At 40.9% G+C, this 7,235-nt stretch overlaps 1 pseudogene; it reads left to right on the top strand.

Moving 5' to 3' along the window:
* Window positions 1-668: 668 nt before the first annotated feature.
* On the top strand, window positions 669-1,314 carry LOC147911832 (nucleosome assembly protein 1-like 1; annotated as a pseudogene).
* The last annotated feature ends 5,921 nt before the right edge of the window (window positions 1,315-7,235 follow it).

The raw sequence follows: 7,235 nt of genomic DNA, 5'->3' as shown, positions 1-7,235 counted from the left end.
GCAGGCCGTGTGGTGATGAGGCGTGGTCCCCAGGGGCCCGAGAATCTGGGAGCGGGACCCGCGCCTGGGGAGGGCGAAAAGCTGGCGGGGGGAGTGGAGACCTTGTAGGCTGAGTACCTGGCAGGGGTAGCTCCCCCTAGGTGCCCGAGGAAACTGCGGAGGGGCCTGCTTGCCAGAAGGCAGAGGAACCAGAGGAGGCCATGCCCCTTGACTGATGCACGTGTATTCTATGAGTGGGGGCCTGAGCACTATGAGGGGACTGAAGCTGGCAAGTGGCAGCAAAGTCTTCAGGACTTGTAGCCCCTGTTGGTGCATCCTGCTCAAAGGCAGGCCGTGCTCAGCGGTTAGCCTTGCCTTTAGCAGTTAAAAGGAGGGTCAAAGCGCTCAAAATACTTCAGGCAGAACACACATAAGTAGAAGCCCAATTCTGTCAAGGCCTTCACGATCTTGAGAAAAGGTATTCTGCCTTCTACCAACCTTTGTTTGCTTAGAGATCTGAGATCATCAGTGCAGTTCATGAGCCCACAGAAGGTGAATGTCAGTGGGAAATAGGTGTTCTGGAAGGAGCTTGGGAGGAAATGGCAAGAGAGCCTGAAGGAAAGGGGCAAACAAATGGCATACCTCACTTTTGGTTGATGGCTTTTAAAAATGTAAATATTCGTGGTCAGATGATCCAAGAAAATGATGAACTTGTACTAGAGCACTTGAAAGATGTAAAAATTAAGTTTTCAGGGGTTGAAGAACCAATGACCTACTCTATAGAATTTGTCTTTAAGTCAAACGAATACTTTTTCAACGAAGTTCTGGCAAAAACATTCAGAATGTCATGAGACCCAGATGATTTTTGTCCCTTCTTCTCCAAAGGGCCAGATATAATCAGCAGCACAGGGTGGGAGATCTACTGGAAAGAGGGGAAAAAACACCACTGAGAAAACTATCAAGCTGTAGAAATGCGAGGCCCTGAACATGTTGTATCAACCTCTAGCTAGTTACCCAGATATCCTTTCTTCTCCCACTTCTATCCTCCTGATTCTCCTGAGGGTAGAGTACTGGATGTCGCTGCAGATTATAAATTGGGCTATTTTTTCCGTGAAGTTCTGATCCTGAAGTCCGTATTATTCTTCACTAATGAAGCGAGTGAATATCAGTGTGAAAACTGATGACGACGCCCAAGAAGCTGGAGATGAGGAGGAGAAAGAGGAGGATTAAAATGAAGAACCAGAAGGACCTGAAGAGGATCTGAATCCAGTAGAGTGTAACCTGGGAGAATCTGGGCTGAGTGTCACCCAACAATTCCTGTCATACACATGTTAAATTCTTACATTTTCTCAGTAAACTGAATAATAACTCTTTAAAATTATTTTTATAACCCAGTTTTAGTTTTAATAATGTACGTATATGCTAGATCATATAGAATGCAACATGTTCTGAAATGTACTTCTTTCACAAACATACATATTTGAGCTGTAACTATAAGACTTCTACAGGTAGGAAAAATATCAGACCTGGTAGCTAAGACCACATTTGCTTAGAACACAATTGCTAGAACAAGTGGCTAAAGCTACTGGAACATACACTAGATGGCCCTTCATAATTTGGCGGCCATTAAAATGTGATCTCTTGTACTAATTAGGACTCAATGCCTTTGAGATGTGACTACTTAAAAAACTGTAAAAAGTTAAGAATTTCAAGAAGGACCACACTTAATGATTGATATCTAGGTGTTCATTCAGTTTCAAATCTTTGTATTTCAGGTGATAATCAAAAGAAAACAAAATTAATCATAGTAAAATTTTGGTTACCACTGAATTGTTAGTTTAACTTACATCTAATCCATCATTTCCCTCTTTTTTTTTTCCTTCCTCCTTTTATAGATATAGACACTGAAGGTCTAGGAGGTTAAGAAATTATGGTTTATGGAAAGAGCACAGGCTTTTAAAGACATTTATATCCCTAAATGTTCTCCCTCCTAAAAAAACGGGCATTTTTTGTGTTTGGCAATTGGGAGAAGAGGTTGGTGTAATCAGATGATTAAAGATATCAAATGATGCATGAACATCCTGAAACCCAGGGATCTGTGTTACAAGAGCAAAATTGTGTTGTTCTCCTATTAAGACAACAGATATACATAGGACTGACTATTCTTAGATTTAGAAAGTCACTAGTGTGTGTTAATTGTGTTCAATTGTTAATGTCTTTTTATTTCTTCCTACAGTTTGAAGACGTAGAAAGACACGGATGAAGGAGAAACAATGAATTTATTCTTCACGCATTTGAGATTTTCTCATTTTCAGTAGTCTGTGGAAAATTTTATCAACACTGATTTTGTTCAAAATTCATCACCCAAAAAGTAACATCCATTAATATCTGAACTTTCTCTCACTTCTTTCAGATATATCTGACAGCATTTATTCGGGTTAAAAATAAAAGTTTGTTTGAAATTTGTAAGTTGCAGATTTTTCAGATAAATACTCCTGACTCAAATCTATCTTTGTATCTTTATTTTTATTTTGGCCCACCTTATCGTCATTGAAAGGAATCACTTTCAACCATGTTTTAAGTTCTTTTATTGCATCCCCCAATTAATCACAATATTAAATTATAAACAATTTATGTAAAGATAAAGTCTAGCCCCTACTCCATTTTACTGAAAGAATCTGATGGATGACCTAGCCTACCTGGAGACCAAATGGTGCTGGGCTGGTATTAGGCTGATGTGGATCAGTAGCATCAGCATCACCTGGGAATTTGTTAGAAATGCAAATTCTCAGGCCCCACTCAGGACCTACTGAATCAGAAATTTGAAGGTGGGCCAGCAATCAGAGTTTTACAAGTTCTTTAGGTGATTCTGAAGCACACTAAAGTTTGAGAAACAGTGTTTTGAGCTTCACCTCTGTTATGACCAGCCTTACTTCACTGACTTGAGACTGTTGCATGTAAATTGAATAGGACAATAATGGCTGTACTGGGGAAGGGATGAGAATTCTCAGGGGTAGAGATGCAGAGAAAGACCTACAGGTGCAAAGATTGTGTGGTAGCAGTAGAAAAAATGGATAAGGGAAAAAGCTAGTTCCAAAAGTATACAAACTTTATGATGCCATGTATATGAAGTTTAAAAACATTCAAAACAATCACCATAAATTGATTATGGGTAAATATACATGTAGTAAAATGAATACATAAGAATTATACATGCATATGTAGCATGCAGAAGATCATGTATGAGAGTGATAAACAACTTATTTAGCATAGTGGCTATGTCATGTGGAGAGAGAATGAAAACAGTTTAATTGGGGAGGGTTACATGGTGGGCTTCAACTCTACAAAGGACCAAGAGTCCAATGTGTGGGGTTAAGGAGATGTGCACATTCAGAATCCATGCCCCCCACTTCGAACCATGCTCCATATATCTGGGGCCCTGAATTTGCTTGCCATGTAGCCCGAAGTCCCAGGCTCCAGGAGGCCTGCGTGATCCTTTTCAGTGGGTCTGTGCTTCTGAGGGTTGAGTTCACTGGCAATGTATATACTCCCAGGACTGAGAGGTGACCAAGAGGTAGTGGCTGTATGCAGGGAACAAAGAACAAGTGAGCTACATTATCCATATATATATACGGATATATAGATCTATATATACATATGTAGCCTCTTGAGATGAGGAATGGAGCTCAGAGTGTATAGAGAAGGGGTGGAAGAGAGGCTGGGCCTGGGGCCTGGGGGCCTGGGGGCCTGGGGCCTGGGATGAGGACCAGGGGCCTAAAGTGGGAGCTCCATTCTCCCCCTCATGTCTGGAACAGAACTTAGAGTAGTCCAAGTATGGTGGAAAGTATTGGTGACCCCCAATAATCCCCACCTTCTGGTATTTACACTCTTTATAATCTCCTGCCCTTGCATTTGGAGGGACCAATGACTTCCTTCTAACCAGCTTTGTTTCTAAATTTCCTCAATAAACTATATAGGAAAAAGAAATGTTAAAGTACACTGAGCATGCTAATTTGAACCTGGCCAATCAGGTTAATATGAAAGTATATTTGTCACGGTAGGAAAGATATTTTATTTAATAGTCTGTTAGTTGATTTAAACCTTTCATGTATTTTTATACGTGGCATGTAGGCCTTCAATTGAACTCTGGCCCTGAAACCTTTAAATATTACAGATGTTACATGTGGTCCAGTTTGCATATTTGGTCTATTACCCCTCCCCCTGTCTCACTCCCTGTCATACTTTTTTACCTAAGCACAGAAAAAGTGCTGCCCCTTACTTCGGAAGGGCCCTCTGCAGCCATTGATTTGCAATCAAATCAAATTTGATTGCTTGTAGCCCATCTTTCTATAGGGCTTGGACTTTTGGACCTAGTTTCTGGGCAGGGCTAAAGTAAACCACCAACCATCCTGCCCCTCTGCCCACACCTGATGGCATCCACCCTCTCTCCCACTTATCTCACTTTCTCCGCACATATTGTGTGCACAAATCCTCTTACTCAAGACCACTTCTCCCCCTTGCAAATAGTTACCTAGAGGCTACCAGCCATCAACTTGTTCAGGCCCACCTGTGGAGCCCATTTAGGATCATACAGAACAATCTTTCTTAAGAACAGTTTGCTTGTCTGACAACCTTCTGTTCAGATGTGTCAATATGCTATTTGATTTCTCTCCTCTGTTAAACATAGATTGAGATGGGCTACAAAACAGTTTCTATTTTTGTAATTGTATTTTTTCATACAGAAAAGGACCAAGGAAGCTACAAAGAAGCAGGAAACATGTCAGAATGTGCCTCTGTGAATTTAGAAATCCTTAACCTCTTCATTTAAAAAACAGAGATATATTGCTAATTTTGAAAAATAAAATATTAGTGTGGGAATTGTCAGAGTGGGAATAACTTCATATTGGTCCTGTCTGAGAAAAAGTAAAGGGGTGGGAAGTGTAACAGCTAGTGTATCACAGTTATCTGGGGAAGAGTATCAACTCAAATAAACTATTTGCCATGGGCATTTGAAGGAAGTATAATCAAACTACCACCTATAGGAGCCTGAAAAATGCTCCACACAGCATCTTGATTTTCCACAGTCACTGCAAATGCCATTGGATCTGCTGGGCCACATTGACCAAGTGGCAGAGCAGTTTGCATGGAAGCCCGGGTGTATTGCAGATCCTTTTCTTGTTCTGGGCTCCACTCAAAAGTGGCAGCCTTTTAGGATCCTCAGTAAATGGGTAGGATTAGCACTTCCAAATAAGATACGTGATGCCTTCAAAATCAAAAGAAGCCCACTAGGCATTTTGCCTGGTATTAGAGGTAAGGTGCAGCAACTTGTCTTTCCCCTTAAAGGGATAGTTCAGTGTTCTCTAGACCTCTGAACCCCTAGAAAATTCACCAAGGTGGCCAGTCCCTGAATTTTTTGTGGAGTTCATTTCCCATTCTCCGGCATGCACTCATCTTACCAAGGTGCCTAGGGTTGTTGCTACATCCTGCTCATCAGATCCAATCAGCGTGGTATCATCAATGTAATGGGACAGTGTAATATTCTGTATTATGGAAAGGTGATCAAGCTCCCTGAGGATTAGATTTTGACATAGGGCTGGAGAGTTAATACAGCCCTAGGGTAGAACCGTGTAGGTAACTTGCTGTCTCTGCCAGCAAAAATCAAACTGCTTCACATGGTCTTCACTGCCAAATATAGAGGAAACAAAGTTTCACACCAGGTGCCAGGGGATATGTTGCTTTTCTCCAGCAAAGAAACCACATCTTAAATAGCATATAAATTGAATTCATCTTCTGACTGTTTTTATAATAACCCACTGTTATTCTTGAAAATCCATCTCTCTCCTGCACAGGCAAAATAGGAATGTTGAATGGGGATGTGATGAGAATCTTCACTCCCTGAATCTTTTAAGTCCTTGATGGTGGTGCTAATCTCTGAAGTTTCCTCCAGGAATACAATATTGCTTTTGGTTTACTACATTGGTAGATAGAGTTAGTTTTTGTATTTTGCGCTTGGCCTTCCCTATCATAATAGCCCATATTCCGTGGATCAAGAAACCAATGTGGGGATTCTTTCAGTTTCTGAGTACTGTATCTCTATTTAACTTATTCATTCTGTAATGGGGATAACAACAGAGTAGTGGGAGATGTGTCACTCACTTGAGTCAAAACTCCACAGAGGCATTTTAGGTCTCCAGGAATTAGCATTACTTCAGAGTCAGTGTCTGGTAATCCCTGAAAAATGTGATTACTTCCCTCCATCCTCAATGCCAGTTACCCTGGTAAACGGATGCAAGTCCCTCTAGGGTAGACTAGATTGAGATTTACAATATTTACTTTGGCTGGGTAGCAGAGATCTTTTTCAAGGAGATTTGGCCTCCCCTTTGTTCACAGGGCACTGGGTCCTCGAAGTGGCTCAAGTATGGGGATTGATGAGGGGCTGTGACTCTTCATTATAGTGATTCAAATCAGATTTCCATTCATTAGATATAGAGCTGTTTAATTCATACAGATGAAGTAGAATTTAATAGGCTGCCCATCTATTTTAGTTCTAGGGACACCACAATCAGGTTGTCAACACCAAAGATCACCGTGAGTCAGAAAATTCTTATTACTGCTTAAGCTCTGCTGTCTGTTATAGTAACCATACCCATGATGTCTTTGGCAAATGCATGCTGCCACTTGGAGCCTTCCTAACCAGGAACACAATGTCTCCTTTCGATTCAGGAAGCCCAATTTTATGGCAGCAATTCCCACTCTCATTTATGCCGTACAAAGATTATACATCACAGAGCCTTCAGTGATGCCGAGACTCTCCTCATGAATGTGTTTCTGACAGCTTTGGTAAAGAGAGAGTCTTCTGGACTTTGGGGGAAGTTATAGTGGGGTGGTAGGAGGAGGTCTTAAGTGATAAATCCACTCTATCTTTTCAAATCGTCTAAACTTTTGGATACTTTTGTTTCCAGTGTTCTAAGGAAGTTCTGGCATTTTAACTTCATTTACTATAGGATATCTATGGATCCAGGTTTCAGTCAACCAACCAAGCAAATTGTTAGGGTCACTCTCAGCACTAAAGCTGACATATTCAATACAGAATGTCTATGTAGTGAGACCGTATCAATAAATTTGGGCCAATCCAACATGGTTTTTTTTATCCTGATTCAGCAACTTTAGGATCTATTTCTTCACATGTTCCCCAGGTTTCCATTAATGTAAGTGGACAAAATCATATAACTCTTTTGAAGTGTATCACACCTCCT

The sequence above is a fragment of the Ceratotherium simum genome, chromosome X, assembly GCF_057802395.1.
Source record: "Ceratotherium simum simum isolate JZ-2026a chromosome X, ASM5780239v1, whole genome shotgun sequence".
In the NCBI taxonomy this organism is placed as follows: Eukaryota; Metazoa; Chordata; class Mammalia; order Perissodactyla; family Rhinocerotidae; genus Ceratotherium; species Ceratotherium simum.
This window is presented reverse-complemented; position numbering and strand designations above follow the sequence as displayed.